Raw genomic sequence first — 10,905 nt, 5'->3', positions numbered from 1 at the left:
GATATGTCCTGAACAAACTTTCCATGATGTCACTCACAGGCTGTACAAAGAGGTTTTGAAGCTGAGATTGTGCACCTCTGAGTGTCATCACTTTGCTCTGCCAAAGTCAAGGCCAATCCATAAAGGGGTGAAGAGGTGAAGCGTGGGCAAAACCATGCATGACCTGGACAGGACGAAAGAACCCTGAGCACGCCCCTTTCTCTGAGTCACCAAGCAAGCTGAAAATAACAGGTCAAACCCCCGTCACACTTAGTACAAATGAGCACGAGCCAAGCCGAATCAGGCAGAATGTAAAAAAAACAAAAAAAAAAAAAACAGTACAATACGTGTACGTACATGGAACACAGTAAGAGTATCTGGACAGCTGCCAGACTGCAGTAAGAACAATAAGAATGCAATTACAAGCCGTACGATTATGGTCCGCTGGCAGTTCAGCAGAATATAGTCCAGCAGCACTCGAGCGCACTCGTGGTGCGTTCAGGCACATACGGGACATTCGGCCATCATTCGACGTGGAATGTCACGAATGCTGTTTTCACACCGTTCGATTGTTTAGAATGCAGTCAGACTGCGGTCAGATGGCACTTTGACTGCCATTCGATAGTGATTCCACCTCGACTGCGCCACAGCCGTTTTGAACATGAACAAAACATTTGAGGCGGCTGCACAACTGTGCTCGATTGTTTAGACTACTCTAAGAATGCTGTCCGACATTTCTGAATGCACCTCGACACTCCCTGAACGTGGATTGAATTTTCATTCGGATGCGAATCAGGCTCATTCGGATTCTAGTGCAATGGGGGTATAATGCATATTGTCATATGGCTGCGATGCTACATGCGCTCTGATTAGCTGATTACTGTTCAGACATTTTCCCATATCCAGACCAGTTACCATGGCAATCGGTCCGCAACGCATATTTTCATTACAAACTAGGAAAGTCAAAACACAATTAGAAAAACCAAGTCGAACATGAACTTACTCCATAAATATCTAAACAACATTGGAAAAACACACAGATTGAAAGTTTAAGCGCTAACGACTGGACTATCTGTTAGCAAGTTCTTCACGGAGGTGAAGAAAGTGAATGAGCTCAGTGGCATATTTGGGCAGCACTGCGTGTTTATATATATATATATATATATATAGATATATATATATATATATATATATATATATATATATATATATATATATATATATATAGATATATATACAGTAGTGTTCAGAATAATAGTAGTGCTATGTGACTAAAAAGATTAATCCAGGTTTTGAGTATATTTCTTATTGTTACATGGGAAACAAGATACCAGTAGATTCAGTAGATTCTCACAAATCCAACAAGACCAAGCATTCATGATATGCACACTCTTAAGGCTATGAAATTGGGCTATTAGTAAAAAAAAAAAAATGAGAAAAGGGGGTGTTCACAATAATAGTAATGTGGCATTCAGTCAGTGAGTTTGTCAATTTTGTGGAACAATCAGGTGTGAATCAGGTGTCCCCTATTTAAGGATGAAGCCAGCACCTGTTGAACATGCTTTTCACTTTGAAAGCCTGAGGAAAATTGGATGTTCAAGACATTCTTCAGAAGAACAGCGTAGTTTGATTAAGAAGTTGATTGGAGAGGGGACAACTTATACGCAGCTGCAAAACATTATAGGCTGTTCATCTACAATGATCTCCAGTTCTTTAAAATGGACAAAAAAAAAAACAGAGATGCGTGGAAGAAAATGGAAAACAACCATCAAAATGGATAGAAGAATAACCAGAATGGCAAAGGCTCACCCATTGATCAGCTCCAGGATGATCAAAGACAGTCTGGAGTTACCTCTAAGTGCTGTGACAGTTAGAAGATGCCTGTGTGAAGCTAATTTATTTGCAAGAATCCCCTGCAAAGTCCCTCTGTTAAATAAAAGACATGTACAGAAGAGGTTACAATTTGCCAAAGAACACATCAACTGGCCTAAAGAGAAATGGAGGAATATTTTGTTGACTGATGAGAGTAAAATTTTTCTTTTTGGGTCCAAGGGCCGCAGACAGTTTGTGAGACGACCCCCAAACTCTGAATTCAAGCCACAGTTCACAGTGAAGACAGTGAAGCATGGTGGTGCAAGCATCATGATATGGGCATGTTTCTCCTACTATGGTGTTGGGCCTATATATCGCATACCAGGTATCATGGATCAGTTTGGACATGTTAAAATACTTGAAGACGTCATGTTGCCTTATGCTGAAGAGGACATGCCCTTGAAATGGGTGTTTCAACAAGACAATAATCCCAGGCACACCAGTAAACGAGCACAATCTTGGTTCCAAACCAACAAAATTAATGCCTCGCAGATGTGAAGAAATCATGAAAAACTGTGTGTTGTGTGTCGTCCTGGTTCGTGCCCTCTCTCTCTCTCTCTCTCTCTCTCTCTTTTCCCAGGTGGAATCCCTTGTGGAGCTGATGAGCACACCTGCTTGCAATCTACATGCCTCCATATAAGCCCTGGTTCTTCAGCTCATCGGTGCCAGAGACTCAGTGTTCACAACCTGGTACCTGGACTCTCAATTTCAGCATTGAGCCTGTCTGTCTGCATTCCGCCGCAGTGTACTTTGACTCACTGTTTTCAGCATTCCACAATTCTCTAGCCATCTGTAGTTTTGGTTTGAGTGATTGTAGCAGCCCTCTCATTGCCTTCTCTTCCTTCACAGTGACCTCATCCTCGATCAGCTCCCCAGGGGGCCACCTGGACCACGGACCACTCAGCACCCCATTTTGGACTGCCACCTGTATGCCAGTGCTACGTGGGCTGCGACCACCTGAGGCCACCACACCACGGGCCAGGTTTCCACTCTGCCTACCTCCAAGACTGTATTCACTATTTATGCAGCATTAGTTCTGTGACACCTTCCTGTTTCATTAAATCCTTTTTTTTTTCATTCAGTCTCCCTGCTTTGGGGTCCAAGCCTGGTTTTCGGTTCAGAACCGTAACACTGTGGTTATACAACTAAATACTAGTTTAGTGATTCACAGGACTGCTAAAAAAAGCAGTTGGAACATAATAGTTTTGAGTTTGTAGTGTCAACAGCAGATGCTACAATTATTGTGAACATCCCCTTTTCTACTTTTTTTTACTAATAGCCCAATTTCATAGCCTTAAGAGTGTGCATATCATGAATGCTTGGTCTTGTTGGATTTGTGAGAATCTATTGAATCTACTGGTACCTTGTTTCCCATGTAACAATAAGAAATATACTCAAAACCTGGATTAATCTTTTTAGTCACATAGCACTACTATTATTCTGAACACTACTGTGTGTGTATATATATATATAAAACAGCCATATAATAAACAAATTATTAACCTTGCTTACTCGGTCTGTACGGGAATATCAGACCTCTCTGTTTCTCGCACAGACCTCGCTGACACTTGGTCCGTACTAACACCTCAGTCTGATATTTCCCTCTCAGTTAATAATCCTTTATTCTTGTGGAATGGTAGGTGGCTTTAATGATGGATGACGTGGGTGCAGTTTTTCAAAATTATGACTGGCTTATTGCCTCAGTAACCATGGACTAACAGTGGATCTGATGCCACCAAGCTACCAGTACCTCCATCAGTGCTAATGGTGCTAGTATACAAATTAAATAACACCAAAACTTCACTTGACGGAAATACTGAAGCACAGATTTCTTATAGATGATCTATTAATACAATTTGCCAAACAACACATTGTGTTATTTTTCAGATATTTGTGATAAAATTGTTGGGAAAGTGTAGTGACACGGACCCACAACAGGGGGCGTAAATGAACGGACAATGGATAAGTCAAAATATAACAATTTAATGTTGCAAACTGTGCACAACGGAATACAGACAAATGCAGTTTGAGAATGATAATCAATTATACGAAAAGTGACGTGTGGGCGGGCTCGAGGATAGAAGACGTCCGTCCAGAGAAGAGCTGGGTCCCACACGGCTCTGAAGAACACCGGAGCCGACAAGCCCTAAATCTCCAGGTGGCCACCGTCTCCAGCTGTCAGACCTGGTACTGCTGGCAGAAAGCAGAGACAGTTAATGGTGGGTGTGTGGATACACACCCAGTAAATCCTCAGACACAGAAAACAGTTCCTCCGGGAGGGAGCACCTCCACCTCCGAAATAGGAACGCGACAGCAGCTCCTGTTACCACTTATCTGGTTGGAGTGAGAGGTGAAGACGTCGGCACTCTCACAGACTGCCAACCCAGCTGACAGGGCACCACAGGACAACGGCTGCAAACAGATCACACGTAAGTCAACGTTCAGACTCAGCAGAGAATATTACCTAGTTTAGTAGATGATATCTCGGCAGCGATGTGGAGTTTCTGCCTGGCTTTTATGGTATGTGGTGATGATGAGTGACAGCTGGTGCTGTTGATGAGTGACAGCTGTCACTCCCGGTTGCTCCGACGCCCTCTCGTGCCTGAAGCCTGCACTTCAGGCAGGGCGCCCTCTGGTGGTGGGCCAGCAGTACCTCCTCTTCAGCGGCCCACATAACAGGACCCCCCCCTCAATGGGCGCCTCCTGGCGCCCGACCAGGCTTGTCGGGGTGTCGGGTGTAGAAGTCGGCCAGGAGGGCCGGGTCCAGGATGAAGCTCCTCTTCACCCAAGAGCGTTCCTCAGGTCCATACCCCTCCCAGTCCACCAAGTACTGGAAACCCGGCCCTTCCAACGGACGTCCAGGAGCCGGTGTACTGTCCATGCCGGCTCTCCGTCGATGATCCGGGCAGGAGGCGGCGCCAGTCCGGGGGTGCAGAGTGGTGAAGTGCGGTAGGGCTTGATCCGTGACACATGAAATACAGGATGGATCCGCAGTGAAGCTGGTAGCTTCAGCTTCACTGCGGCCGGACTGACGACTTTGAGGATGGGAAACGGTCCAATGAATCTGTCCTGGAGTTTGCGGGATTCCACTTGTAGTGGGATGTCCTTGGAGGATAGCCAAACCTCCTGCCTGGGGTGGTATACAGGGGCCGGGGAACGCCGGCGGTCTGCATAAGCCTTGGCCCTCGTCCGGGCTTTCAGCAGGGCAGAGCGGGCAGTACGCCACACCCAACGGCACCTCCTGAGGTGGGCCTGAACCGAGGGCACCCCGACCTCTCCCTCCACAAGCGGAAACAATGGGGCTGGTACCCCAAACATACTTCAAATGGGGAGAGGCCGGTGGCAGATGAAATTTGGCTATTGTGAGCATACTCGATCCAGGCCAGATGGTTGCTCCAGGCCGTCGGGTGCGCGGAGGTCACACAGCGGAGAGCCTGCTCCAACTCCTGGTTGGTCCGCTCTGCCTGTCCGTTCGTCTGGGGATGGTACCCGTATGAGAGGCTTACGGTGGCTCCCAGTTCCCTGCAGAAACTCCTCCAGACCTGAGAGGAGAACTGAGGACCACGGTCAGTGACAACATCAGATGGAATCGCATGCAGACGTACGACATGGTGGACCAGGAGGTCTGCTGTCTCCTGGGCCGTCGGGAGCTTTGGGAGGGCCACGAAGTGGGCCGCCTTGGAGAACCGGTCCACTATCGTGAAGATGGTGGTCATGCCCTGGGACGGCGGGAGGCCCGTGACGAATTCGAGGCCGATGTGGGACCAGGGGCGGTGAGGCACAGGTAGCGGTTGAAGGAGTCCCTGTGCCCGTTGGTGGTCGGCTTTTCCCCTGACGCAGGTGGTGCAGGCCTGGACATACTCCCGGACGTCGGCTTCCATAGACGCCCACCAGAAGCGCTGTCGGACCACTGCCACGGTTCTTCGCACCCCTGGGTGACAGGAGAGCTTGGAACCATGACAGAAGTCCAAGACCGCAGCTCTGGCCTCTGGTGGGAATGTATAACTTGTTCTTTGGGCCAGTTCCCAGGTCCAGGTTCCGTGCCAGGGCCTCCCGGACGGTCTTCTCCACATCCCAGGTGAGGGTGGCCACGACAGTGGACTCGGGGATGATGGTTTCCGTGGGATCTGACAGCTCGGTTTTGACCTCCTCTTCGTGAACCCGGGACAAGGCGTCAGATCTTTGGTTCTTGGTCCCGGGGCAGTAGGTGATTTGGAAGTCAAAACGCCAGAAGAACAATGACCAGCGGGCTTGACTGGGGTACAGACGCTTGGTGGTCCAGATGTACTCCAGGTTCCGATGGTCAGTGAAAACCGTGAATGGAACCGCAGCTCCCTCCAACAGGTGTCTCCACTCCTCAAGAGCCTCTTTCACCGCAAGGAGTTCTCGATTGCCCACGTCATAGGTTCACTCAGCCGGGGTCAACCTGCGGGAAAAATAGGCACAGGGGTGGAGGACCTTGTCAGACTCCCTGCTCTGGGACAGCACGGCTCCAATCCCTGAGTCAGAGGCATCCACTTCACCTATAAACTGGCGGTTAGGATCGGGCTGCACCAGAACTGGCGCAGTAGAGAACCGGCATTTCAACTCCCTAAACGCGGCTTTGCACCGATCCGACCAGGTGAAGGGGACTTTGGAGGAGGTCAGGGCTGTCAAGGGACTGACCACCTGACTGTAATCCCTAATGAACCTCCTGTAGAAATTTGCAAAGCCAAGGAACTGTTGCAGCTTCCTACGGCTTGTTGGTTGGGGCCAGTCTCTCACCGCCGCAACCTTGGCCGGATCAGGGGGCGACGGAGTTGGAGGAGATTATGAACCCCAGGAAGGACATAGAAGTGCGGTGGAACTCGCACTTCTCGCCCTTCACAAACAGCCGGTTCTCCAACAACCGCTGCAGGACCTGACGTACATGCTGGACATGGGTCTCAGGATCCGGGGAGAAGATGAGTATATCGTCTAGATATACGAAGACAAACCGATGCAGGAAGTCCCGCAAGACGTCATTAACCAAAGCTTGGAATGTCTCGGGCGCATTGGTGAGGCCGAACGGCATGACCAGGTACTCAAAGTGACCTAAGGGGGTGTAAAATGCCGTCTTCCACTCATCTCCCTTCCGGATCCGAACCAGGTGGTACGCATTCCTAAGATCAGGTTTGGTGAAAATTTGGGCTCCGTGCAGGGGCGTGAACACCGAATCCAACAGAGGTAACGGGTATTGGTTGTGACCCGTAATTTTGTTCAGCCCTCTGTAATCGATGCATGGACGGAGTCCTCCTTCCTTCTTGCCCACAAAAAAGAAACCTGCATCCATCGGGGAGGTGGAGTTCCGGCTCAACCCGGCAGCTAACGAGTCCCAGATGTAGGTCTCCATTGATTCGCGTTCTGGACGTGAGAGGTTGTACAGCCTGCTGGACGGGTACTCAACGCCCGGGATCAAATCAATGGTGCAATCGTATGGCCGGTGCGGGGGAGAGTGAGTGCCATATCTTTGCTGAAGACATCAGAAAGATCATGGTACTCCTCAGGCACCGCCGTCAGATTGGGGGGAACTTTGACCTCCTCATTAGCTGTCACACCGGGTGGAACCGAGGATCCTAAACAGGTAAGCAGGTTTCGCTCCACTGCGTCACAACCCCAGACGGCCAATCTATCCGGGGATTGTGCTTTACCATCCATGGAAATCCCAAAATCACTCGGGAGGTAGAAGGTGTTACATAAAACACAATCTCCTCCCTGTGATTCCCAGACACAACCAATGTGACAGGCTGTGTCTGGTGTGTGATTAATGGGAGAAGGGTGCCATCTAGTGCCCCTACCTTCAATGGTGAAGGTAGGGGCACTAGAGGGAGCCCAACCTCCTTTGCCCATCTGCTATCCAGCAGATTCCCTTCCGACCCCGTGTCCACCAGTGCTGGGGCGTGAAGGGTTAGATCCCCACTCAGGATCGTGACTGGGATGCTTGTGGATTTATGGGGTTTCCCCACATGAGTGTTATGACCCACCCTTAGCCCAGTCTCTAAGGACGGGTGTTGTAGTTTAACCGCTTGGGGCAAGTCCTCTGTATGTGCTCACTCAACACAGAAAAAACACTCCCTGCGGGCCAGCCTCCGTTGTCTGTCATCTGATTTAACTTTGGCCCTGCTCGTGTCCATAGCTTCGTCAGCAGGGGGAGCTGTTGCCACACGGAGCTCTCTGGCTGTGGAGCGTGGGGACGGCGGCACCCTTTCGGACCCGGAAGGAAGAGGGACGGCTCGTGCCCGGCCATGCCCCTCGCCCCACTCCCGACGATGTTCTTCGAATCGATTGTCTAACCGTATAACCAGGTCGATAAGCCCGTCAAAATCCCACGGTTCTTCCTTAGCCAGCAGATGCTCCTTCAGGACCGGAGACAGTCCGTTTATGAAGGCAACGCGGAGTGCAACGTTATTCCAGCCGGACCTCGCTGCCGCGATGCGGAAGTCGACTGCATACTCAGCTGCACTCCGACGCCCCTGTCTCATTGACAGCAGCACGTTAGAAGCAGTCTCGCCTCTATTGGGGTGATCAAACACTTGCTTGAACACCCGCACAAACCCAGCATATGTTGTTAGGAGCCGCGAATTCTGTTCCCAGAGCGCCGTAGCCCAGGTGCGTGCCTCTCCTCGAAGCAGATTTATTACATAAGCCACCCGGCTTGCATCTGACACGTACATGACGGGACGCTGTGAAAAGACGAGCGAACACTGCATTAAGAAGTCTGCACACGTCTCGACACAACCTCCGTACGGTTCCGGAGGGCTTATGTATGCTTCAGGGGACGGGGGGGTTCGTTGAACGACCACTGGAATGTCTGTATTCGGCACTCGGTCAGCAAAAGGAGGCGCTGCAGCAGCGCCCTGTGTGTGCGCTTCCACCCGAGCGGTGAGAGCCTCCATCCTCCGATTGAGTATAACGTTCTGCTCGGTTACCGAGTCCAACCGAGCAGTGAAGGCGGTTAAGATTTGTTGCAGCTCACCTAACACACCTCCTGCTGGCGCCTGTGCACCTAGCGTTTCCATTGATGGTTCATCCGATGGTTGACGCCCCTCCATGACGTTGGCCGAGATATCCTGTTGGGAAAGTGTAGTGACACGGACCCACAACAGGGGGCATAAATGAACGGACAATGGATAAGCCAAAATATAACAATTTAATGTTGCAAACTGTGCACAATGGAATACAGACAAATGCAGTTTGAGAATGATAATCAATTATACGAAAAGTGACGTGTGGGCAGGCTCGAGGATAGAAGATGTCCGTCCAGAGAAGAGCCGGGTCCCACACGGCTTCCACCGCCAACGGATCTGAAGAACACCGGAGCTGACAAGCCCTGAATCTCCAGGTGGCCACCGTCTCCAGCTGTCAGACCTGGTACTGCTGGCAGGAAGCAGAGACAGTTAATGGTGCGTATGTGGATACACACCCAGTAAATCCTCAGACACAGAAAACAGTTCCTCCGGGAGGGAGCACCTCCACCTCCGAAATAGGAACACGACAGCAGCTCCTGTTACCACTTATCTGGTTGGAGTGAGAGGCGAAGACGTCGGCACTCTCACAGACCGCCAACCCAGCTGACAGGGCACCACAGGACAACGGCTGCAAACAGATCACACGTAAGTCAACGTTCAGACTCAGCAGAGAATATTACCTAGTTTAGTAGATGATATCTCAGCAGCGAGGTGGAGTTGCTGCCCGGCTTTTATGGTGATGTGGTGATGATGAGTGACAGCTGGTGCTGTTGATGAGTGACAGCTGTCACTCCCGGTTGCTCTGACGCCCTCTCGTGCTTGAAGCCCGCACTTCAGGCAGGGCGCCCTCTGGTAGTGGGCCAGCAGTACCTCCTCTTCAGCGGCCCACATAACAATCAATCAATCAATCAATCAATTTTATTTATATAGCGCCAAATCACAACAAACAGTTGCCCCAAGGCGCTTTATATTGTAAGGTAAGGCCATACAATAATTACGTAAAAACCCCAACGGTCAAAACGACCCCCTGTGAGCAAGCACTTGGCGACAGTGGGAAGGAAAAACTCCCTTTTAATAGGAAGAAACCTCCAGCAGAACCAGGCTCAGGGAGGGGCAGTCTTCTGCTGGGACTGGTTGGGGCTGAGGGAGAGAACCAGGAAAAAGACATGCTGTGGAGGGGAGCAGAGATAAATCACTAATGATTAAATGCAGAGTGGTGCATACAGAGCAAAAAGAGAAAGAAACACTCAGTGCATCATGGGAACCCCCCAGCTAAGTCTAAGTCTATAGCAGCATAACTAAGGGATGGGTCAGGGTCACCTGATCCAGCCCTAACTATAAGCTTTAGCAAAAAGGAAAGTTTTAAGCCTAATCTTAAAAGTAGAGAGGGTGTCTGTCTCCCTGATCTGAATTGGGAGCTGGTTCCAGAGGAGAGGAGCCTGAAAGCTGAAGGCTCTGCCTCCCATTCTACTCTTACAAACCCTAGGAACTACAAGTAAGCCTGCAGTCTGAGAGTGAAGCGCTCTATTGGGGTGATATGGTACTATGAGGTCCCTAAGATAAGATGGGACCTGATTATTCAAAATCTTATAAGTAAGAAGAAGAATTTTAAATTCTATTCTAGAATTAACAGGAAGCCAATGAAGAGAGGCCAATATGGGTGAGATATGCTCACTCCTTCTAGTCCCCGTTAGTACTCTAGCTGCAGCATTTTGAATTAACTGAAGGCTTTTCAGGGAACTTTTAGGACAACCTGATAATAATGAATTACGATAGTCCAGCCTAGAGGAAATAAATGCATGAATTAGTTTTTCAGCATCACTCTGAGACAAGACCTTTCTAATTTTAGAGATATTGCGTAAATGCAAAAAAGCAGTCCTACATATTTGTTTAATATGTGCATTGAATCACATATCCTGATCAAAAATGACTCCAAGATTTCTCACAGTATTACTAGAGGTCAGGGTAATGCCATTCAGAGTAAGGATCTGGTTAGACACCATGTTTCTAAGATTTGTGGGGCCAAGTACAATAACTTCAGTTTTATCTGAGTTTAAAAGCAGGAAAT

This window comes from Thalassophryne amazonica, chromosome 1, assembly GCF_902500255.1.
Source record: "Thalassophryne amazonica chromosome 1, fThaAma1.1, whole genome shotgun sequence".
NCBI lineage: Eukaryota > Metazoa > Chordata > Actinopteri > Batrachoidiformes > Batrachoididae > Thalassophryne > Thalassophryne amazonica.
This window is presented reverse-complemented; position numbering follows the sequence as displayed.